This window comes from Athalia rosae, chromosome 2 (genome assembly GCF_917208135.1).
Source record: "Athalia rosae chromosome 2, iyAthRosa1.1, whole genome shotgun sequence".
Classification (NCBI taxonomy): domain Eukaryota; kingdom Metazoa; phylum Arthropoda; class Insecta; order Hymenoptera; family Athaliidae; genus Athalia; species Athalia rosae.
This window is the reverse complement of record NC_064027.1, coordinates 9,713,845-9,738,727: the sequence shown is the minus strand read 5'-3', so window position 1 is coordinate 9,738,727 and position 24,883 is coordinate 9,713,845. Positions and strand designations below refer to the sequence as shown.

Below are 24,883 nucleotides of genomic sequence, written 5' to 3'. Positions count from 1 at the left end.
CCACGGGGAAAAGGGTCCGCTGCACGTCATAACCGTATACGCTGAATATTAAAGATTTTTCCATTTCTAAAACCGCGGTCGCGTGAGGATCGGCAAATCTAACCGAGACTTCGAGCCTTGCAAGGTCAAGCCCTGGGCTACTCGCGATACCTGTCCATCTCTCAGGAATCCAGCGCCGCAGAACCGTGTTATGCAACGCCGAGTTGTTGCATCACGTTGTACGTTACACCGCGCGTGGTGCGGCGAATACCCCCGCCGTACGCTTCTGTTGCCGCCGCCGCCGCCGCCGCCGCCGCTGTTAGTTATACGCGTCTTAATTGCACGTAGGCGATAGGTAGGTACTCTCATCCGATATTATCACGTGGCAGCTGTCAACCGGGTTCTCTTGCGGGAGAGCTAACGGGTGTCGTGCGAATATCCATCTCCGACAAACCCATGAGAAAATTCCGTACCCGGTTATTAGAAAAATTGTCGAAAGATTCGTACGTCGAGTCGACGACGTGGGGGGGACGACGACTGCTACGAAACCGGAGCGTCGTTCCTTTCGTATGAGCGAGTGATCGAAATCCTCGCGTTTGCGAAGGCGAGTAACAGCCGCAGAGATATACGTCATCTCATGCATACGGAGGCGATAACAGCTCGGAAAGGATCGCGGGGTAATCTCTGCATGCAGTTAAACGTCGAGGTGTTACCGAGCGTTAGCTAATAACGGTAAAGCTGCGTAACCGCTTATTCCACGTTTGCGATGCGTGCTCGTTCGGTATGCTACAGATGAGAGCGTCCAATAGCAGCGAGTAGCTTTACGGCACACGGCGCGAACGAGACTCGCAAACGAACGAACGACATGAGGCAAGGACTCCGACCTCCTGATTCACTTTGCGCGTTGAAAACGTATTGACCGAATTCATTGTCGGCGTTACGCGTACCTGCCCATGTACGAGAATTGTATTTCACCCCAAATATACATGCGACTGGAAAATGCGGTTACATTCGCAGCTCGATGTCTAGATCGTAGTCGAGATAGGCGCACGGCGTATATGTAACTCGGATCACTTCAACGCTTAGCCAAAGTGCGCGTGGGTGCGGAGGAGCCGGCTCTCTTTCCTTCGTATCATCGCACGCACTCGTTATACAAACGCCAGCGAGCCCGCAACTCTTATATTCACCCTCGAGGCATCCGCTGTACCTCGATGGGTTCGTCGGGTTTCGCTTCTCTCTTGCATTTCCCTTATTTTCCCTACGATACGTTTTCTCTCTCTTTCTCGGCACTCGCTCGGCCGCAAATCATATTCACGGAGCTCCGGCGTTTCCTCGTCCGCTCGACTCGCTTCCGCCCGACTCCGACTCGTTTTGCCTCGTGTGGTTCGGCGTGTAAGGTATGCTCGTACCTATACCCACGTTGTTCGTTGCAATTTACAGATTAAAATCGCGTTAGCGATGCAGTTGAACCAACGAAAAGAGAAGAAAAAAAAACAACGACGGAGATAAAGATAGAAAGAAAAAACATCGTGGAAAAAATCACCGGTAATCCGTCGATCAACATTCACCGAAACCTCGAAAGCTTCGTTATCTCATCGTCAGAGTTGAACGGTCGCACTTCGCTCCCCGATGCTCAGGCGAGACTCCCCCGACTCCGTCTTACGTTGGATAACTATAACTCGAGGGATGTTGGCTAACTACCGCTACCAAGATCACCCCCTACGACCCCATTTTCTCGACCCCCGAGGTAAATTCGCGACTGCCCCTCCCCCCCCCTCCTCTCCCGAGCATGCCAGGGTCTAGGAATTCAAAATTTTCGGGGGAAGACGGCGCCGCGGAGTTCTGCAGGTCGACCATCCCTCGGGCGTCTGAACCCGTGACCGGGGGAAATGCCTGCGGTCGAGTCTACGCCACCCGCGCCATCGTCTTCCTACCGGCACTCCTACACCTTGGAATGCCTCTACGTCGAAATTTCGTTACTCGACTCCGAAAACACGGAACACGCCCTGGGCGTCAAAACCGTCCCAAAGTTCACCTGCTCACCGAACGTCGAATATCAACCCGGGCCCGTGAACTTCCTGCTCTTGATACTCGCCGCTCGTCTCTTGCTCGGGACAATCCGAAGGACGAAAGTAGAGGAAAAAACGGTACGGCGGAGAGGCGTAGGTAGCGAAGTCGATCGGTCGTCAGGTTCGCCTATTACCGAGCGACCGCTCCTTTCATTGACCCGTGCCTCGCCGTTGATTCACCTGGGGACCATCGTCGGATCGAACGTCCCGAACCTCGGTTACCCCGGTAAATAGCGACTAGCCTGGAAATGCTCGATACTCGTCTTCGACGACAATGTAAGGGATGCCCCGTTTCGACTGACTGATACGATTCATACGTGACCGTTGCCCGCGATACAAAAATAACCCCGCGGATAAAATTTTTCCCCTCGACAAAAGAAGGCGACGTATATTTTCGCCATAAAACGCCCCCCTCCCCACCCCTGCAGCAATATCTCCCGAGGTCGCGAAAACTCTGTTCAAGCGATCACTCTCTGAGTTATGAAAAATCTTTTATAACTATTGAATTTGAGAATCTCACGTCGGCGCGGCGATCTCGACAATACCACGGTCCTCGCGAGCCGATCGCTTTCTTTTTCCACGTTTAAACCCTCGGTAAAATTTTTTACGTCAATTATTTTCCATTTTTTCTCACGTCGACGACGTAATTCGGAAGAGAGATCCTCCGAGAGAAGTGGTCGGAAAATGTCTGTAGCCGCGGCCCTTTAATTTATTCTCGTAGCGAGCGTGCGGTTCGCGAACGTATCGTATCGGTCAATCGAACGCGGCAGCTACGGCAGCCACCTATAGCGCGAATGTATACATATTTACAGGGAGGAATGCAAATTGCAGTTGGATCGCGCGCGACGCCCGCGGTGTCGGAACAGCGGGGGAGCTGTCTGCTCTGGCAACTTGCTTTTTCTTGCCTCACCTCGGCAGCGACATAACGTGCAAAAATAGCGCTCCACCAACGACGGTGTAAGCCCCGTATCAGACACGTTACGTACCCCTATCTATGCAACGCGACATGTAACCGTCTACACATTGCGAGCGCACGTCAGCGATAACTTTTAACGGATCCAGGATACCGAATCCCAATTCCATGAACACACGTACACACGTAGGACGAGCTGACACGCGCCAAGGTACACTCGCACCGAACCGGTGCGAAAAAAGGGGAAAAAAGGCGAGAAAAACGGTAACGGAGAGCGAGGGGGGGGGGGAGGGTGGCGGCGGGTGGTGGCGGGGAATATGAAACACGAGTTCGCGACCGAGAAAAGTATTCCAGCGCGGGTAAAAATGTTCCGTCCGGAGCTACGGAACGGAATTCTGGGTAATTCACGTTGTTGGGTTAAAATAGCGGGCGATTTTTGGAACCGGGTGTTAAAAACTGTCCACGTATCTAATTCGTTAAAAATTACTAAAAGAATAACTTTTTCAAATGAAATTCAACACACGTGCGCGTGAGAGTGTCCGCTCGCTGCGTCAGCCCTCCCATCCACTTCACAGTTTCGGGGGCGTCGCCCCCTTTCCTATTTCCACGAATGGATGTGTACGGGGGGGAGGGGGCCTTGGGACCTCTTAAAAGTCGAGACTCGTGATTTTCGCCGTTCTCAAGTGATTCGTTTGCTCGATCATACGTGAGCAGGGTGCGCGGCTAGGATAAAATAAGGGGATGAAACCGTTGCCGGGAAATGGTGCGTGAAATTTCCCTCTCATCGATTAATTCTTTTTCGGATCAAGGTCGACCTCGAATGCGTCGTTCATTTTTTTCAACCTGACGACGCACCGAACATACGTACGAGTTATTTCTATTACTCGTACCGTCGAAACGACGCGAGTTTCGCGCGATGATTTTCATACCGCAGGTCTACCTAATTTTCCGTACGGCGTACACCTACTCACGCGAGGGTACGCGCGTATACCTGTACGTAGAGTCCTACATAACGCGGTGACTGCACAAGCCAAGCTTCGCAGCTTTACATAGCTTACAATTATACCGGCGGTATAGCCCTGGAAATGCGCGACGTTTAACACGTAATTCACTATTCCAGCGGCGCGGCACTTCTTTCGTCGCATTTAGCTTTACGGAAATCAGAGCTAATTGGGCCTGCTAAACGGCACTTGTATACTCAACCGACTCGACTGCGGTTGAAACAGGCAACATAATTCAACAACAATACGTCACCGAAGCGCTATGGGCTCTTTCACGGTTTGTACGGAGGACTGAAAATTCATCGGTCCGAGTCGACCACCTGGAAGGCATTCATATCGCAAACGATATACGTGTAAGGATAGCCAAAGACTCGCCGAAACAAAGACGTGGAGAAACTTGGAAGAGACTCGCGTCAAAGTAAAGTAAAAACCACTTGGCGTTTCGCACTCGCGAGTTTTTTTTTTTCGTTTCAGACCGCGTACACGTCGCACCGAGAAACGGCATCTGGTCGAAATAATTCGCACGATCGAACATTCACCAAAATAGTATATGTATACGTTTGTGGGTCAATGTACCGTGCGAGCGTCGAGTTCGAGTCTTAATTAAATTTAGGGCTGTCATGTTTTATTAATCGTTGACAAACACGTCTTTAAATATTCATACGCTTTAACCGTTGTACGAAAAATAGAAGAGTATGAAAAAAATAGAACATTCGAGATCGGAGATAGACGCGGATGGGTTAATGGATTATTCAAATGTGAGAGTCGTAAATCGAAAGAATTCGACACCGCGATCAACGATTTCTCCCGAAAAAATCGACGTCGCAGGTGAATGAAGAAATTCATCGGGTAATGCCTCGTTACCGAATCGAATTAGCATCATTTACCGAACGACGCCATTGATTAAGCGGAGATGAGATCATCGGTGAGGTCATAATCGCCCGTAAAAATCTCTAATGAAACTGCCGTAGGAGCGGCGACGAAATGGGAAAAAAAAATACCACTATGTGCCTCCCCGGTATAGCCGAGTGTAACCCACGTTTTCAATTATACACTATGAACCCTGACATCGTAATAATTATCTCCTCGACCCGTTACTCGAAACCGTCGGTAAAACCGGCGTGGCGCCTCCGGGATGCCGAGGCGAGGAGCTCCGCTCTCCAACGGAATGACCGCAAAGGTTTACCGATCGGCGCTACCCCATCTCCGATAGTTAGCTCGAGCGTGATAATTACATGATTTTCCGTGGCTTAGTTAAGGGCCGCACAGTCCCGCGCGTACCACCGCCCTTACTTTCCGTTCCCCATTCGGCCGCGGGATCGGACATTTAAGGCGTAAGAGGCTTAGAGGAAGAAATTTAGTTCCAAACCCCGCTGGCTAAGGCCACGCGTAACCCTTAAGCTCATCGCTTCTTCCCGGGCAGTCCGACGAACGAGCGAGCCCGTTGCGAACGGTGAGGTCGGACCCGATGACGGCCGGAGTTCGGGGGCGAGGATACGTACGTACGTAACCAATTTCACTTCGATCTGTTCGCCGTCCGATCTATTCCGTCCTTCGCACCGGATCCCGCGACTCCGAGGTCCACACCGTCGAAAGTCTCGGGAGTTGAGAGAGAATCGCGCGGCGAATTCAACCGTTTGAAATTTCCTCGCCCCGGTCCGCCGCGGGTCCGTTGATTTTCGTAGCGATAATGGGGCGAGGTAGTCTGAAACCCGCGGTGCACCAGGATACGGAAGAACTCGAAGAGAGTCACGCCGAGACTCGGGATAAGAATAGCTAGCGCTGCGTTAAATGACGCTGAATTATCTGTCGCTTCCCCCTTCCGAAGATGGACAAGAGAGTTAACCCTGAAGCGAGTCTCGGGATCCACCGGAGTTCACCGGTCGTGCATCAGCGGATAGTTCTCGACTTCCGTGGCTACACGGTGGCGATGTCCGTGATGTTCGCGTTATCTTCACCACCGAATGTGTGTGCGACGTGCATACATTTGCAGCTATAGCCAGCGAGCGCGTTACCTCGGAGCAGTTCCGTTTTCTCAGCGTTATCCAGCACAGTTCGGTACTCCGGAGTCGATTTTGCAACGCGATTTTAGAGACCGCGAGACCGAGAGCTCCGGCCCAAGGACGAGATGATCTCGGCGACCCGACAAAACCCCGACGAAATCCTCGCTAAGAAAAGAAAACCGCGAGATTCTCGTAAAATTCGACGCCGAACGAAACTCTCGAAGAAACTCCACTACTCTTCTTCCCTCGTCCTCGTCCTCGTCTTCTCTCTACCTCCCCCTTTTTTCTCGGAGAATTATTTCCCCGATGTATCACCAGAACGGCCCAGCGGGCGTTTTCTTTTGTTCCCAGAGATTCTTGGATCGCCGTTACAACGCGCGCGGGGGGAGGTTCGTTCCCATACCCACCTTGGGTATCGCTACCGAAATCCCATCGAGACGCGAAGGTCCGATCGATCCTCAATTCCCTTGCCTGCACGCAAAATATCTCAACTACATCTCGGCTTCGCCTTCGCTACTCATAATCAGTTGCGACTTCACTGGAAAAAATGTATTTTACATCGCAATTTACGCTACGCTACTCCTGCAACATCCGTCGACCGCGGTCAGTTGCGGAGGTCGTGTCAAATCGAGCAATATCGTCGGCAATACGTAAGCGCGTGCGGTGCGGATTAATTGATGTTGAATAAGAAAATTTTCGCAGTAGGCGATCGAAGGTGGAAGCGCGACGGTTACGCTTCGTAGCGACACCGAGCGTGTCGAGTGCCGATCTGGAATGATTTCTTTGGATGCTCGGTAACGCAATGTGAACGTGGATTAGTTGGAACCAATTCTCGGACGGTAGACCATCCTGACAGCTGAGAGCGCGAATGAATTGAGATGTTGATTGCACCGAACGCAATCATTCTCGTATTATTGCGGTCGAACGGATCCGGACGGACGAATGAGCGGGCTGACGGCCTCTGGATATGTTCGCTTGTTTTTACCGGCAAATAGATTATCAAATTAAATCTATCGCACGTTCTCGCGTCACTCGTTTTTCTCTGCCGTGTACTAGCAGGCGCCGGAACCCGAACGAACCTGATATTAATCTTATGATTGATAAACAGTCTCCGCTCTTTGGACAATGAATTTCAGTCCACGTCAAGGTATATCGAATTCTCGCGAACTTTATTCAACTCCGAGGTACCGGCTATTACCCACCCTGCACCGAGTACATATACCTATAGTATACACCATTCGTAACTATACACTCTTTGCTCGAATCTTGTCTTCGTGAGAACGAGAGGGTAGGTGGGGTGCGATTGATTATTGCGAGCCGCGTCTGCGTATATCGCGGCGTAACTTCATCCGTATTTAATTATACGGTTTTTTTACATTTCAATTTTTGTTCTTCATTATTTTTATTTTTTTTTTTTTACGAACAATCAAGTCCTGTGGAACGTCGAATATCGGCGTTGGTTGTAACGATAAAGTCACCCTATTAAACGAAATTGGACCGTCGGAGTGTGTCTTTATAAAATACGAGGAGAGTTATACCGATGACAGGTGACAAATACTTTTAGAGCCAATTTCTTTAATAAATGATGCCATTATACATGACCGAGGAACGATAAAAAATTTGCGTAAAAATATATTACGTTCTTTTCTCAAGATGAAATTGGATATTTATAGACGATAGGTAGATACGTCACGTTCTTGCGGATAATTTTATGCCGGGGACCTTGACGACGCGTTCGACTCACATACTTCCGTTCCAGCGATTCCCCGCGAACCGAAGAATATCTTCCTAGTTCCGTATTGAGCACCCGCCGATATTATTAAAGTTCCAATATTCTCGCTACTTCATACCTACGGAGGAATATAATGTACAGAGATTGATTAATTCCCCGTTCGCTACGGCGATGCATTGAAACGCCCTCAGAATATAAATTATATACAATATCCAAAGCTCTTCGACGTGCAACAAAATTTTTTTCCCATACCATCCACCGTATTGTAAAGGTGTGTTGGCGTTGTTCAATTTTTCAACCCGTCCGAGCAGATTTTAAAATTACTTTTAAAAGCTGAATGCACCACTCCGGCAACGCGCCTGTACCTTGTTTTCGAATGGAGAGTAATTCGTTCAAAGGAAAAAATATACATCGGACGGAAAAGTTTTTCAGAGCTTCGCGTCCGACGCATACGTGTACGTACGTGGGTAGGTACCCGACCACCTGCCTGTCGTGACTTAGATTTTCGAAAATTCTCACCGCCAATTATGGGTAAAACTGTTCGATCCGAAATATGCCCATGGAGCGATCGTCGATAAGGTCGAATCGCGGTTATTTGCAAGTACTCGGGTATAAAACCGTAAGGTAGAAACGCGAGTTTACGTCAGACGGACAAGCGGATAGATGAACGGACGGATAGATCTCCCCGTGGACGAACATCACTCGATGCAGATTGCAGGTGTAGGACGTGTGCGCGGTACGGGAGTAGCCGGTATCCCCTATACCGCCAATTGCAGTAAAGTTGTAGGTCGCAACTTATTATCCGGTTTTAGCCGATCGATCTGAAAGATTCCCGCCATGGTATACCGTGGAAACCACCGTCGCTTCGATTAAGCGTCAATAATTCAATCGATCCGCGCGTATACGATCTTCGACGCAGGGTCGAGTCGAGGTCGTTCGAAATATGAGCCTACCTCGCTACGCGCCCCGTTGCACGCTCGGTATCATCGTTACCGACGTATTCAAATCCATTAACGGTCTTCTTTTCTTACTTCCCCTCATTTTCTTCCATTTTCTCTCCTTCTCCCCATCCTTCTTTTTGGCCGCGGCGAAAAACCACTCGAGGGAAAATTATTTTTTATCATATTACCGCATGTCTAAACTTCACGCTTCGCTCGTTCTAATAACGCGACGAGGTTTATTTGCTCTTCTTATTTTTTCGCTGTTGAAAATCTTGGATGTGTACCTCGTTCCGAGAAGAGTCGCATCCTGTTTGAGGGTACCGATCCTTATTGGATTTAGAGAGATTAGATATTCTCCGATCATCACCGAAGGGATCCATGGCCTCCGCAGTGAATGAGATTAATTTGCGATTTTGCGAAAGAAAAAAGGCGATCACGATCGAATGGAGAGAAGAATTTTTTCAAGATGGAGCGTCGTGTATACGCTGGGTATCGATCGCGAACATTCCAATCTTACCAAAATACCTGAACGCCGATCAAAGCTCCGATCGTTCGAATCGAATATAATAGCGGAAGCCGTAGACCCGCAGCCGGTGACGGATATGATAATAATTGAATAAAAACCCGCATTCGTCTCGCATGTACCCGTAGCGATTGTCCATTTAGCGCGAATAGCCCCGGTAAATTTTTCGTATATTCTAACGATTCCGCGGCATTATCGATGGGCATAGTATTTTTTTGGGGTCCAAAACTCCAAAGGACGACCACCCAGGTCGACGAACTCGCTTTCCGTTTATTCGACGTGTAAAAAATTAAACGCCGTCGATTTCGCGGATTTAATACCCTCGCTCGTTTGTTCTGCCGTATCTACGCTACGGCTGGTAAAAAACCAGGTATACGTACCTGAATATAATCAAGTGGCTGTGCAAAGAGGCGTGTCTATAAGCACACGTGGAAGTCATGGCGCTAAGCTCGTTTCGCGGCACGTGCTGGCAACCATGAAAACTTAATTATCGTGAGCTTACCTTGTTAAAGCTAGAAGAGATCTTTCGTGATAATCGAGGCGCAAATATTTGTTTGGAAGTTAATTCAAAGGTAAGCAATGCGGGAAAGGGTTGAAGGTTTGGATTAGCGGAAGAGAAAACACGTTCGATCAAAGATCCTTTTTCTCCTTTTCACTTTTCCGATCTAATGAGTTGTCCGGGCTACGGGTTAGTCCCGCGAGGTATATCTCTACTTCAAAGAGCGGGTCGAAATATCCACTGTAATTACGATATTGACGTATGGCTTTATTTTGCATAAATAAACAGACGCGATTTACAGGAGGTGGTCTCCCCACGCCACATTTCTATTCGTTAAATCGTAAATAACCGACCGCCCACATGTTTGTCAGAGAAAAACAGTTAATCTCAAGAAATGACGAGGTAAAACGAAACGAGGGACTTTTTCATGCGGTACGTACGGCATTGTCGGCTCCGATCCGTACAAATTTACGTCTCTCGCTTTCGACCCTTCCACCGGACAGAACACTCCCGGTCATGAGGGGACGTTAACTTTGAACTACGGAAAATTACACGTAAAGCAAAATCCACGGCTAGCGGTAATCGGATCGTTCGAGTTTCCGATGCATCGAGTCGATATGCCAATTTAGTTGTTTTGTACTCGCGCAAGGAAACGGAATTTCCAGGTCACTTGCGCCTCTCCTCTGTACACTGGAGCAATATTTACTCGTGATATTTTCATCCCCAGAGACACAAGTGCTGGAAACCAAACGCCGAGATTTCGCCAATGTTTCTCGTTCCATTTCCTTTTTTTTTTCTTTTACTTTTTTTTGTTTTCTCCCTTTTCCTTTTTCTACTTTTTTCACTTGAACCGAAGCGATATCTCTCCATCCGTCCAACCGCGCGTGTATGAAGTAACCTCGGATACCTCGCTTCTTACGAGATTACATCTAATTCTTATCAAATGGCTACGGTATCTCCTTCTCCCATGTGTAAAATACGGATGAAAGAGCGTTCGCGGCACTCGTTGGAAAAGTTTGACGAACCGCAGTCTAAGTTCGTCATAAATACGTTACATATACCGGAAGTTTGCTCCCGGGGAATTGAGTCGGTAGCCGCAGGTGCATATCGGGAGGTAAACTTACGAATGAGCAGACCGGCCAGTAGCAACGAACGGGCGTCTACGTTGCCCTAAAATACTGAAATCGGTAAACGACAAAAATTCTTCAACTTCGATCTTTCGTCGTAACGAATACGCGAGGGCGAAAAATCGGGAAATCTAATCTGGTTCGTTCGGTGAACGCGACGAACGGTGAGGTTTACATAAGAACGAAGACGCATCGGTGGGACGCGATGAGGCGATCGAGTAGCCGCCATTAACCAGGTACACGGGTATCGGTATGCACCGTTGAGAGAAGAAAAAAACAAAAAAAAAATAAAACATATATATATATTTCCGAATAATTCGTGGATTAAGGCCATGCGAACGCATTGCTATGCACGACCCGAATGAAATTAGCCAGGCAAAAGTACTTTGTACAGTTACGCGTCGTTGATATGTGGGACGAAACGTGACTCAACGAGTCACGAATACCCCGAAGCTGTGTGGGTTTCGTACGACAAGCACCTCGCTTCACCGGCTTCTTCGATCGACCGGACAACGGTTCTCCTTATATTCCGACCCGTAAAGACGCGGGCAGCGATGCCAACGGAAGCAACAGCAGCCAGCAACCTTATTCGAGAGAACCGAGCGGCCCCCGATACCACCGTATGTGTAGGTAGATATGAAACGGAGAAGAACTTTAACACCCTTTTTTTTTCTGTACCCCGAATCAATCCCGCTCAACTCGCGTCGATCCCCGCAGCTTCCTCCTTCTCGGAACGTGAAACGGAGAAAAAGTCGAGCGCTCGGTACGCCCGACTCAACGTACGTACATTCGACCCCACGGGTATTTTATGCTCAAAATCGTGCTCACCTACGTTCGCGCGAATGCGTTTCATTCGATTCCTTGAAACCGACGGTTTTTTCTTGATTTTCTGTTCTTTTTTTTTTCTTATTTTTTTTTCGTTTTGTTTTCTCGCATGACGCGGCACGTTGCCCGTTACCTCGCTCGATATTACGTACGTACGTACGAATTGCAGTTAACCATTACCGAGTGGAATATAAGCGCGTAGGTATATACAAATGTGTATTCCATTAAACGTTTGCGTCGGTATCGCGTTATGGTTGCCGTTGCACGGTTCAAAGACGCGCGCGTTCAACGCTCTCGTCAAAGATGCTTGCGTAAGGCACAGAGCCTTTTCCCCTGTACCAAACTCTAACGAGCTTTCAGTAATTACGTAATTGAACGTTACGTAGTAGTTTCCCGGTCGAGTGTATCGCGTCATTGTACGTGTAACGCACGTACACGGACAGACAGAGACGCGAACGTACGGATATACACACGGTGTAACCGTCGCGGGGGGGAGAGACGTGTGTTCGCGCGCACAAAATTGGCGGTGGTATACGCGGCGCGGTGGCCGTGTAGTAAACTGGGTCCAAACTTCCCGGTCTACCTTGACCCGTAAATCACCGATTGTGGTACTCGGCCTGGATAGACGCCACCGGCGGTACACACAAAAGCGTGCACGTTTCTACCCCGTCACGCGTACTTCGGAGTCGCTAGAGAAGTCCCTGGTGCAGCGTGTAGTCCCGGTGTAGCGTGTATCCGTGCACACTACGGTCGTACGTACACCACCCGGGCAAACGCTATTCAACCCGCGACGACTCGTACACACCGTCGCGGGGCTTATAGGTGGAACGGTGTCGAGCGCGGTTGCTACCAAGTTACCGCGACCCACCGAGCCAACTGAGTAAGAACCGAGCAAGTTCCTGGGCTGAGGACCCGGCGAGGTGGCCCCCGAGTAACGATTCTCCGGATGTGTCCGGAGTGTGTATGCCACCGGTACAACTTGGTCAGTTCTTGACGAAAACAAGGAACCACGCGGCGTTTGGGCATCAGCCGCGTGTACGTGGCCGTAGAGTTGGAAACTCCGGAGGTCTACCGTAGAATAACGGGTGTAGATTACCCACCGTACCGCGTACTATCCTCGGACTCGGACTCGGGGTGGGTGGGTGTATAAACGGTCGGTGTGTATCGAGGATAAAGAGGGTGACCGACGAGGGCGGGCGGGTCGTACCCGCTACTTTTTGAATAGGATAGCTGGGGTTCGCTGCGGTTCTCCGGACCTCGGTGCGGCAAGAAAACAGCGGTATTTCTGCCGGGTAGAGATACACACGTACGCCTAGGTGAAAGAACGAACGAAGTGGGAATAGCTAGTGCCTTGGGGTGAACGATAAGAAGCCCTCCACCCGGCGGTGGCGGTGCACCGACAACGAGAGCACAGAAACATCAACAGCGTAGCGATTCCGACTTCCATTTGCCTCGCCGGAGGTCCCTTGCACCGAGTTGTTGGAGCGGAGAGTTTGCATGCCCGAAGTATACGCGTATATGGATGTATACGTATACGTATACGACATTTTGTCTGAATACGTAAAGAAAGACTGATAAAAGAGAGATGAAATAAAGAGAGGGGAAGAGGAAAGTTTGAAAATAAAAATGAAAGAAGATTTGAAAAAAATACTCGCGAATGGCTCGACGCAAAGGAAAATCACCATCTCTTTGAAAAGAGGGAGGTAGGGAGGACGCGACCGGGAAAGTGGGCGCCGCTCGAGTTTTTGATATTCCCTTGGATCGTAGGACTTCCCATGGCGCCAAATAGCAAGCCTCGTTTGATCGGCACAAAGCGGTACATCGAGTGGTAAACTCGAGAGGGTACCGTGCAAAACAAAGTTTTCGTTGCCGTCGGGCCTCCGTTCGCAATCGGACCTACTTGACTTTACTCGGAGACGCGCCGTTTGCCGTTCGTTTCGCGTTTGAATATAATAGCGCATTGTACCCTGTACCCCGAAACTAATTACGTCATCGTCGGCGATCGCATTGTCGGTCGGTACCACCACTGGTCCGAGTATCTGGTACGCGGCGTACGATGCGTTAGTATGTTTGGAACGTAGGGAACGCGTATCAGGGTATATGAAATCGGCTAAAATTGGCTCCGCCGTACCCTGTAAGCGTTCGTCGTGGCTACTCGCTCTCGTATGTCCGCAGCTGTGTAACTCCACCACGCCCATCATACCCGTAGCAGGGGGTGTACCGTAGGTTCGGGCTATCGAACAGGCGCGGACGTCCGTCACAATGTCATCGCGTATACGTGATCTGATGCGGGACGCCCGGTTGAATCACGTAACACGGTACATTCGCGATAATTAGTGACAGCGCCCCGTAGTAGGAGGACATACGACCAGGTGTTAATTTACCGACGAAAATTGTCGACGACGAAACGAGCGAAGTACAGTACCGCGAATACGTCGATATTCCGCATCGGAAGATTCCTTTTCGTTTGGTTTGTTTTTGTTTTTTTTTCTCTTTTTCGTTTTCATTCGGAATCTGGAAATTATCGGATTTCGACCGAACGAGATAAATTTTTCCGTTTCAGCCGTGTGTCGGATAGTTGTCTTTGGAAGGGCGACGAATCGAGTGGGGTTACACACGGAATAAAGCGGGAGTGTGTATATCACCCTTCCGTGGAAATGTTGGTCGTTAAAAGTAGCAGAAAAGGATAATAAAACAATAGTGCTCCCCGGTAGAAGTTGTATAGTCGGTCCGGTGCGACGTAGTGGTAGAAACGGGTATAGGTGGTGGGTATAATGTACGCGGAAGAGTGCGTATATAGTATATACAAGCGAGTTAGCGGAGGCCGCAGCTTTTGCAGACCGCGTGTTTATTGCCGCGGTGTTGGAGTTAAAGTTAAAATTGCGAGCGGAACGCGAGTATTACGTGTTTACCCTATGCAACGTGTAAACGCACACGTACGCGTCGCACGTACACGGAGAGTCTAAAATTCCCATGATTTTAGCGGTAACCAAACCAGAGCCATTTTCGGTATGCAACCTGATTCTAAACGAATGATCCGAGCGAAAAAAGAAAATAAATAAATAAATAAATAAATAAATAGAGAAAAAAAAAAAACGAAATAAAACCGAGTGAGTTGTAGCGACTCCGGCGTATCTTCTCTCGGTTAACGGTACGTGTGTACCACAAACGGAGAGCAGAGCGAGGAATCATTCCGGAGTCCGAGATCGCGCTGCAAAACTTCCGCGGAGATGCTCGTGCGGCACGTAATTGCGCCCGATCCTCCTCGCGACGACGCTTCTTATTCTTCTCCTATACTTATTCTTCATCTTTATCTTCCTCATCCTCCTCCTCCTCATCCTCCTCCACCTCCTCGTCTCCGGCTCTCGCGCTTTACAGTGTTTCGCTGCTCGTCCAATCGCTTTATTCCCCCTGGCCTAGGGCACGCATGATCTGGGTCGTTCGGGACTCCCCAGTATCTGGTCATCCTGACCGCATTTCTGTGGGCGGTCCCGTTTTATGCCCCTTTAACGAGAACGTCCACCTCCCACGAATCAGCTGCAACTTGTGCAATTACATTTCACGATATTCAAATCTCCTTATATCGAGAGACGCTGAGAAGACGAAAGATGGAACGGTCTTAGCCCGTCGAAGCATTCGCTGTATTCGCAAGTACGTGTGCGCACACGTTATTCCATTGAAGGAATACCATTCACGTTGATTCCACGGAGAGGGAGAACCGTTCTTTTTCGTTGTGCAGGAATTCCCATTGGCCCAGAATATTATACACACAGTAGTGTCACCGTCGCGCGGCAGCCCCGTTGCGGGTAGAGAATTATACGGCGGGGGGACGGCGAGGCGAATGAAAAAAAAAATGTCGGTAGTGGATTTCGTTGCAAAGTCAACGTGTGAACCCGAACATAACTGCGCGTTGCGGCGTGAAAGGTATTCGCAATGTCGCTTGGCCTCTGCCACCGGCACTTAACGGCCTCGCCGTTGTACCTTCGGCACATTTCATTGATTACGAACTCGCGCCACTTGATAGTCCTGCGGTCGAACCGCGCGATTCTCAGCAATCGTCGCGTTACCTACTCCTCTTTGATTTTTTCACGCTCGTCTCCGGATCTCTTTCTTTTCTCTCTCCTTATTTCGCGCGACGCTCAACGCACGCGGTCACGCGCACCGGCTACACGATCCGCGGGCTATTTACTCACCTTGTACGCAACCTTTGAGAATAGATGGAAATATATCATCGTTGCGGCGAGAGTCTTACGATTTTTCAATTACCCGAAAAATCTAGCATTCTCAAGCGGAAGGATTGTAGTAGTAATTGCGGATCGAAAATCCGAGTCGTACGTTGTCGGACGTTATTAACAGCCGAACGAGCGTTTAACGGTCAAAAGTTGCGCTATGACGTAATTACTCGACACGTATGAAATAGCTACACGCCTCGGACGTCCACCCATTCCATTAGAAATATCCATTGCACGGTGTACGCAAATACCGGCTACCTCCTTCCGCGGTGTCGGACAGGCCGATGCTCGAATGGACGCGCGCTGCTCGCGTGCCGAAAGAAATAAAGCAAATAATTTACAATCCAACGAGTAGCCGCCGCCGCTGCCGAGAGTGCGGAGTACGGGACAGACGTGCTGGCGAGTATAAGGTCGACGCCGTTCTCACCTAGTTATCCACGCATTGACGCGCCCAAAATTGTCAGAGTCAAAAAAGGTATAGTGAGAGACGAGGGAAGAGGTTTGAAGTGAGCGAGAGCTTTCTCGCCACGTGTCTCATACGTCGGTGATTAACCGGCGAAATATGGCGAAGTGAATAACTGCAGTCGGAAGAGGTGCTGTGCATACGCACGAGGTGATGAATTACGGCGGTCGTTAAAATTCAAAGGGTTTTGGACCTGCGGCAAGCATCGAAATCTTGACCTAAAATAGTAACCCGCGTTATTATTGCGGACGTAAGAATAACGTAACACACGGGTGGGTATTCTTCGGTGACGCGCGTTTAACAAATGCAGATACAACCGCGGAGGGAGCGAGCGAAAGAAGATAAAGAAAAAGCGTGACAGAGAAACGGAGATGGAGAGAGACGATGGGGGCCCCCAGGATCGGAATAACGGTACTCACCTGGGCAGGCAAGCGCCACTTAAAACTTATTCCGTGCCTTTGGCGCAGCGCAATCTTCCGAGCCAAAGAATATTTTTATACTTCGTATCGTCTCCGTCCATCCGTCCGTCCGTCCGTCCGTCCGTTCGTTACGTCCGTTTCGTTCGTTCCGTTGCAGCGCGTACGCTTTTAAACGAGGAGTAGAAATCCACCGAGAATCGAAGAACTTCTACCCGGACCGAGTTCCGCGCTCTGTTATCCTTGACTTTTTTCTAGATATTTTTTTTTTTTTTATCCAGCCACGCCGCCGGTTGACATCGCAACGTTATTACAGGCGAGAAACCGAGCGTACTCCCGATAGCTCGGGTGGCTAGCCACCTTCCGCGTTTCCGGTCACGTGCCGCAAAAAACGTTAGACCCCCGATTTCCTAATTAGCGATGAAGTTTCGTGCAATTAACGTCGATCAAACAATTAATTTTTCATCGGATTAATTATCGATGCTAACGACGCGGGTGTGCGACGAGACCGAACGGAGTTTGAAAAAAAACAAACTTCGAATACGTAATTAGGCGGCGCAAGAGGTATAGGTACAGACTCGAATTCGTTTTCAATAAAATTAATCGGCACTCGAGCCGTTAGAGGATAGCCGGTTTAATTTTATCCGGTGCAATGTGTTTCTTGGCGATGATATCAACGGGTTACCTACTCCGGAACTTTGGAGCGGTACGTTAAACTCGTTATTTACCGTTTCATCGGATTTGAATATGCGAAGATTTTAAGTAGCCAACGGCACGATTCTACTTCAGTTATTCGTACGTCCTATAGTATGTATATAGGTAGGTATACCTAGGAATCGATCGTTTATTCGTTAGCTGGCATCATTATCATTTATTTATATATTTTCTTCCATTTCACCGTGGTGAAATCACGCGGATGTAAAACTCCGAACGCGTAGACGTGAATTACCGCGAGATATGCGGCGTCCGCGATGTACCGGATTACTGGATTACTGGATTGAGAGCGTATAATCTCTGGTCGCCTCGTAATACCGAGGAAGGCGATTCGAATCTCCACGGACTGTAATTCAAATCAGAAAGCATGCGTTTTGCGCAGCACTCTTTCCCGGAGGGTGGTCCCTAATTGGTTGAAACGGTCGTCGGCACATCGGCCGCCATTCTCTCGATTTGCAAATAAACAAACGAACGGAACGGCGGCGGTGGGCCGAAATCGCTCGACTCCGCGTTACCGTATCCCTTGCGCGAAACGTGAAAAATAACGCAACGATTCCGCGTTCGTCAACGAATTCGCAGGCTTCTCACCCATGCGCGAAATTAAATGGTGGCACACAGGTATAACCGACGTACAGTTTCCGGAACAATTGTTATCAAAGCACGTAAACTCCGAGGGGTCTTCACGTGAGGATGACAGATGCTAAGGTGAGATAGTCTCGGAGCGATGCCACGGAAACTGAACAGTTTAAAATAATGGTAGTCGTAGAAATGAACAATTACCCGGGGTATCCATTCCGAAACAAGATCCCGCGAGTACGTCCTTCGCTGAGTCTGATTTTATTTGTTTTTATTTTTTTTTGTTCGTTTGTTTTTCGTTATTCCAATTCACGACTCACCGATGACTTTTCAACGGAAATTGAAGGCTTCTACCCTAACTGGTTCCGCGGATACATGTACCGTAATAACGTTCAGACGCCAAGCCACCCGAGACGTCGGACGGTTTAGTTTCTTGCTCACAATCAGCTTTTGGTTCGTACACTTCACGCGGTACGAAGTAAGGAGAATTTTGGGACCCTCGAGAAATTCACTCGTCGAAAGATCCGCGGCGTTGTAGACATCGCGTACGTATAACACCCACGGGGCTATTAACCGCTCGCAAACAATGATTCAAGAGTGGAAACAAGCCACGCTCGTTTCTGTTTCTTATCAGCGTTATATCTTTGGAGATACCTTCGGCCGTCCAACATCCCTACCTTAAAAACTTGACTGTACGCCACCGCGCTAGCTGTACGAGGAAACACACGTTCGCCGTTACAAACCCTCGTATGGTCGTGCACAACGCCCTGCCGTATACGAAGGTATTTTTTACTTATAACCACGAATGAAAAGCACCGAAGTAAAGAGAAGATTAATAAATAAATAAATAAGAATAATCAAGTTTTACCCGCGCGGTAGTACGGTGTGTTTTGGCGAATTTATACGCGTTGATTACATTCGCACGTATACTTGATCTCGAGAAGAAATATTGAAAGAAAAAATAATTAGGGAAGCCGAGAACGCGGGGCTCAGGTTTTTCCACCCTAAAAGGTCTCGGGGATTCGAGTATGAGGGTGCGGACCTTATTCTTGAGCGGGTTTTCTCAGCATCCATCGCGGCGGTAATGGTGATGATAATATACTAATAACGATCTCTCGTAAAACGTGTTTTGCGTATACCCCTGCCTCCGTACATATAATATCCCCCGACTCCGGAAATACGCGGGCATATAACGCGTAATAATACGAACGGCGAAAGAGAGACGAGGTTCGATCGAAAGTCGACGACCTGCTACCGTTACCTGCATTCGTGTAAATAACCATTCCGAAAAGATCGTACGTTGGATCGACGACGCGACGAAGATGAACTTCCCATTCTCCAACAGCGAATCCCGAATTCGAACATCCCTTTGCGGATGTAACAAATTCAGCACCGCATCTACATTCGCTAAATTTTTTATCATTTGGTATCCGGCAACGGTAATATCGGTACAAACTCGAAACAGTGAATTCTCCAAGAAGAAATTCGACATCCTCGTGTTGGAGAAAAAAAAAAAAATAAAAATCGAGAATATCGGCCCAAGGCCGAACCCCCCGATTGCGCCGATAACTCGTACGCCTAACGACGAACCGATCGAAATTGTTCCGCGGCGAAGCTGATAAGTTTACAAATTGACGGTGGTAGCGGTGCTCCTACCTTTGAGATGACTTGAACTTCCTTCGAAATCGGTATCAATCGGATCGAGTAATGTCTCACTGGAGGAGCTCGACTTGCCCTTGGACTTGAGGTGCCGTTCACGGCCACAACCAACACAGAAATGCGGCGATCCCAAGGCGTGCGTCCACTTTTCCTACCCGTGCACCAGGTGGGGGAATCGGCCTGGCTGCCGGTGGCAGGTGGAATGTTCAATTGCTCAAACGTTAAAACGCTCTACACGGACGCGTATGGAGGCGAAATTAATTGCAGTTCACGCGATACTCTGTCGCGGGATTTTCGGAACGTCGTCGTAACAGGGGATCGATATTTAGCGGAATATCGCGGAAATCGGTAACTTTTGCCACGTTTTTTGGGGAACCCGAGCCACGTCCGATCGTCACAAACCGTACGGAGTCGGTAGTTCGCTGCTCTTCGTACATGCGAGGATGAATGATATCTGGTTGACATAAATCGGTAACAGGGAATACGAGTTCTAAAAAACGTTTCTTTAGACCATATCAAAGTAGGTAACAAATGAAAGGTCTATCAAAACCGGGTCTCGGAAGACCAGAAATATAAGATTCGGCACGCGTACATGATTTGAAATTGAAATTTCATGCGCTCGGAAATATAGGTACGTATAAATGAAAAAAAAGAATCGACGAAAAATCGGTCACCGGGTGGCGACTAAAAATTTTACCCACGCACTATCGAGCCGTATAGTTTTTAATCGTAAATATGCTCGCGAGGATCGCACCGCAAGCTCAGATATCAAATTGCTCGTTGAAAGCAAGTTACTCCGAAGTTTGAAGCGAACGTGACGAAGGGAACAGTTTGTGCAACCAACGATTTCATTTTCTAATTTCGTATCCTTTTTTGGGAATAATTCGAACAAACAGATCGCCCCGGCCCTCGCCCTCCGAAAACTCATTAACCGAATCGTTGTGGTATTATCGTGGAATTTTTCACGGAAGAATATCTGAGGTACACGAGCGCATCGAAAGATTCGATGTTGAATTTCTTTTTTCTTTTTTTTTTTTTTCTACCGTTCATCTTACAAGAACCTCGAGCAACGTGTGTGCGTACCGGTGGTTGCTCACGTGCACGTGCGTACCACGGCGAACGGGAGGTAACACGACCATAATCCGAACTTAATGTTCTTTGTTATTTTCGTATTATTTCAATGCACGAACCGCGCGACGTAAAGAAGTTACAAAGAAGCGAATGTATATCACCTTTCCCCTATCCCCGAAATGTCACGAATTGGATAACTTTTTTTCTTCTCAACCTTCAATCTACCGCCGCGGAAGAATACCATTACGTGACACGTGCGCGAGTACGTGGACGGGTACGGGTACGAGCATAGGTAATTTTTTGTTTTTTCATTCTTCAATTTCTGCTTTTATTTTTTTTTCTTCCTTTTTTTTTTTTTTTTTTCTTACCCGTCTCTAACGCGACGAGATTCCGGCTGAAATAATTACGGGAACAACTAACGTTGATCCGTTATTTCTTATACATCGATTCCGAAAAGCAATTTATCACGTGTCGCCGACTGTCTTTGCAGCCGATGCTCGTTTTTCGCGGGAACAATCGGTCACGAATAAGCGCGAGACCCGCAGGTTGGATCGTGATCGTCGCGCGGGGACGCGGAGCGAGCGAGTCACATGTTGACTGGTATAGGTACAACCATGAGCCGATAACATCTCCGGGATAGTTGTCAACGCCCGCTGCTGACGGATATCGCTTATGCATCGCTCATAAACCTCCTCTCGCACAATGCTCGACGTGTCGTCCTACGTACCGTACGTACGTACGTACGTACGATAATACCTCGAGACTACGCGACTCCGACGCTCTTCGCTCCGCTCACTTCCATTCCCTAGCCGTCCCTTGGCGCTTCTCTACGTTACGTGCGAATCTACGAGATAATTAAATAGACCAGATACGAACGGACTTGATTTCGTTCACTTCGTACGCTCGGTGCCGCAGGGTTGCCGCCGAACGGAGAAATGCATTCGCGTGGTGTACGGCTGGTACGGTGGATAAAAAAAAAAAAAAAAAAAGAACACCCGTTTTGTTTTCCGCGTCATCTCTAGCTAGATTCGTTATACCGGTAAATCAATTGGCGGTAATCAGATTTTCGTGTAACAACGTATGACCTTCGGGGATTCAATGAACCGCCGGGTCGGTTGATATTCGTCGGAATTTTTTGGGGTGCAAAATTTCCTCGTGCATGTATTCGTGCGAAACTGGTGTATTAAATTAAAAGGCAGAATACCGGAGCGCAGTCTACCTTGAAAAGTTTTCTCTTTGATGCCCGACGAAATTCCAATTCCAATTAAGAATATAATTAACTGAAAAATAATACATTATTTAAGGTTCGACGTCGGTACCCCGCCGATGAAAATTATATAACTCGGACGTAAAATTAATGTACGGATATACGTACACGGTTTTGCACCTATTGTTACCACCGCGGTGGACTGAATTGAATAAAGTTTTTACCGTGGAACAATCCATGGTCCATTTTTCACCGGCGATATATGAACACGTAGCCACATAATGACATGCAAAACGTATATATGCGGATAAATATAGATCGCGCGGTGCACGCCGGGTTGATTTTAGTCACGCGTCAAAAGGCTGGGATCCACCGCCAATAAACGACGAGCAAAACATACGACGTAAAATCCATTCGTTTAAACGTTTCGTTTTGTGCCGATCCATAAATCGCGGGTTTCAATGACACGCCTGCTTATTAAGATAACAAGACACGTATGTAATTGAAATTCAATTATATTCTCGTAGCCGGTCTAGGCAAAGGTCTACTTGAATCAGGTGCCGCTGGCCTCTCGTGTCATTCTCGAAACTTGAACTTTTCATCATTTCACCCGCAAGTTTATGCGCTTGTTACGCGTATACCTGTACATACGTGCGATAAACGCTGTTTATCACATCTCGCGAAACACGTAATTCCAACTTCTAATTAGGTTACTTGATGTAATAAAAATAATAAAGAGGAGAAAAAAAATAATAAATAAACAAAAGAAACAAATAAATGAGAAATTATAAAATAACCCAAAAAGAAATGAAACACGAAAAATGTGTTATAAAAATATTTACTTATTCGCAACGCGTATGAAGCAGCCCCATGCCCGCCGGTTAACCGGTAGAAATAAAAATCTGGAAACCGCGGATCTTGACTTAACTGTGCTACATTTTCTGTCCGTTTAATTAGGAACTTCCTGCCTAACGAAAAGAATTCAGCCATACGTTATTAAGCGGTATAATTAGTACGTATTATACATCGCCAAACTCAACCGCCGGTTAAGCACCACGTGAGAACGATTACAAAATCACAACTGTACTTTTCAGCAGCGCGTTATAATACCCAAGCATCTCGTTGTTGAACCGAAAGACAGAGACATCGTTATCCCTCGGATGAAAATGCTCTTCCTTTATTTTATATTCATTCGCTTATTTTTACCTCGTTCTTATTGTTTTTTCATTTTTTCGTTTTTTTCCTTTCTCAAACATACATTTTATTCCCGGAAACTTCGTCTCTGCCGATGAGACAACGGCCTAGCTGGGACACCGCGAGATCCACCGTTAACCCTGATTCTGGATACGTAGTGTGAATTTCAACAGTTTCCCCATCGCCGTCCTCGCGAACAATTAAACACGGCGAGAACGAATCTGATTCGCTTAAAAAAATTCCTCTTTCGTAAGAACTTTGTCGCGATCGGGTTCTGCGGGGAAACGATGAAGCAGAGTTTCGCGAATGATCGTCGAATGGTTGGACAATAGCGAAATTGATCGATTCGACGATCTAACGAAGAATGATTATGAAAAGGAAAAAGAAGAAACTCGGAAGCGTCGCGCGGGGAAATGAACGGCGATCGTACGAGGATGGTAGGTACATACATACATCTGGGTCGTTTATTTTCTGATCATTTATATCCGGCGAACGGCGTATCGTACTCGTTGAAGAAGTATCCCATTTGACGACGGCGGAATCACGGATCAGAATTACCTCTTCCCCGTTGATTCGCCCGTTTGATAAAAGCAGCTCGCCAGGCGAAACTGGAACGGGACGGTGTTACATACTCGTTATCAAAGAATTCACACGTTTCGTTCTTACAAATCGGGTTTCTCGCAGTTAATTTAAGTAACAAGACTTGAATGCAATATTCTAATTAGATTACCGTGACGATGTTATACCTGTGTAGTTTATGCGCTATGTAAGGTACGTGCGACTCCCCGGTTCCCGTCGTTCCTCAACGCGCGCACACGTGGAAACGGCGAGCGTGTGCGTCGCGTGCATATAAAACACGTAAACTGCGGAACCCCGCGCGTCACACGTGGAACAAATACGTGGAAAACCGACGTGGCGTCTCAGCCCTTTTATTATACCCCCTTAGCTCGTTGTTTCGTTTCGGTGTGACAACGATCCTTCTCGGGTCGTACGAAGCGACAAATTACGTTAACGGTGGTAACCGTGGTGGGCATTCGCGACGCGATAGCCTGCAATCCGGAATTGATCGATGCGGTCTCCCCGGCGCGAGTCTTCGTTACGCACACGCCTCACCGAATCATCCATGGCTTCCTTTTTATTTTTACTCTTATTCTGTTCATTTATTTTTCGATCGTGAACTTATTAAGTTTCGGTATACGGATCACCGCCAACGCCGGTTCGAGCAATTTGGTAGGCCGCAGACGTGATCGCTACGAGAATCCCACGGTGTAAGGCCAACGTACGTTATCCCGATATCGTACCAATAAAATCACGCGGTGTCGATGAATCCGTTCCCCGAGAGGTGCGCTCTCGAATTACGGGATCCAAAGGAGGAACGGATCGGAAACGAACGCCGATAAATTAAAGGTGTTAACAAATTAGCACTTCGTATTACAGATGCGGCAGATGCAACGATAAACGCGAGGATGTAGTTTTTGCTCTCGATACTCTCGATGCCGGAGATCAACTTTGCCGTGTACGATATCAGTGTGGCAACACGCTCTGCACTCCTACGTATAGATATGTAGCTACGTGACTTAGGTACATCCTATAGTTTACTTAACAATGTTATATAAGGTTACAAGCTATCATCTCGCAAAGCGGTTATAGCAGTTATGCAGCATTTCAGATTAGTCGGGGAAAACAAGCGAGTGTCTTATATATACGCGCTGTAACGTAATATACGGGGGTCCATATTC

At 48.0% G+C, this 24,883-nt stretch overlaps 2 protein-coding genes across 4 annotated transcripts in view; one reads left to right on the top strand and one right to left on the bottom strand.

The window, feature by feature from the left end:
• Nucleotides 1–19,814, bottom strand: part of LOC105693965 — a 90,281-nt gene extending 70,467 nt beyond the window's left edge. Inside the window, exon 1 of the mRNA XM_012414250.3 lies at nt 19,670–19,814. The gene's annotated coding sequence lies outside the window, so the exon portion shown is untranslated. The remainder of the gene's footprint in view (nt 1–19,669) is intronic.
• The window catches only part of LOC105684569 (autophagy-related protein 16-1), a 234,768-nt gene that overhangs the window by 187,022 nt on the left and 22,863 nt on the right, over nt 1–24,883 (top strand). The gene's annotated exons all lie outside the window — the stretch shown is intronic.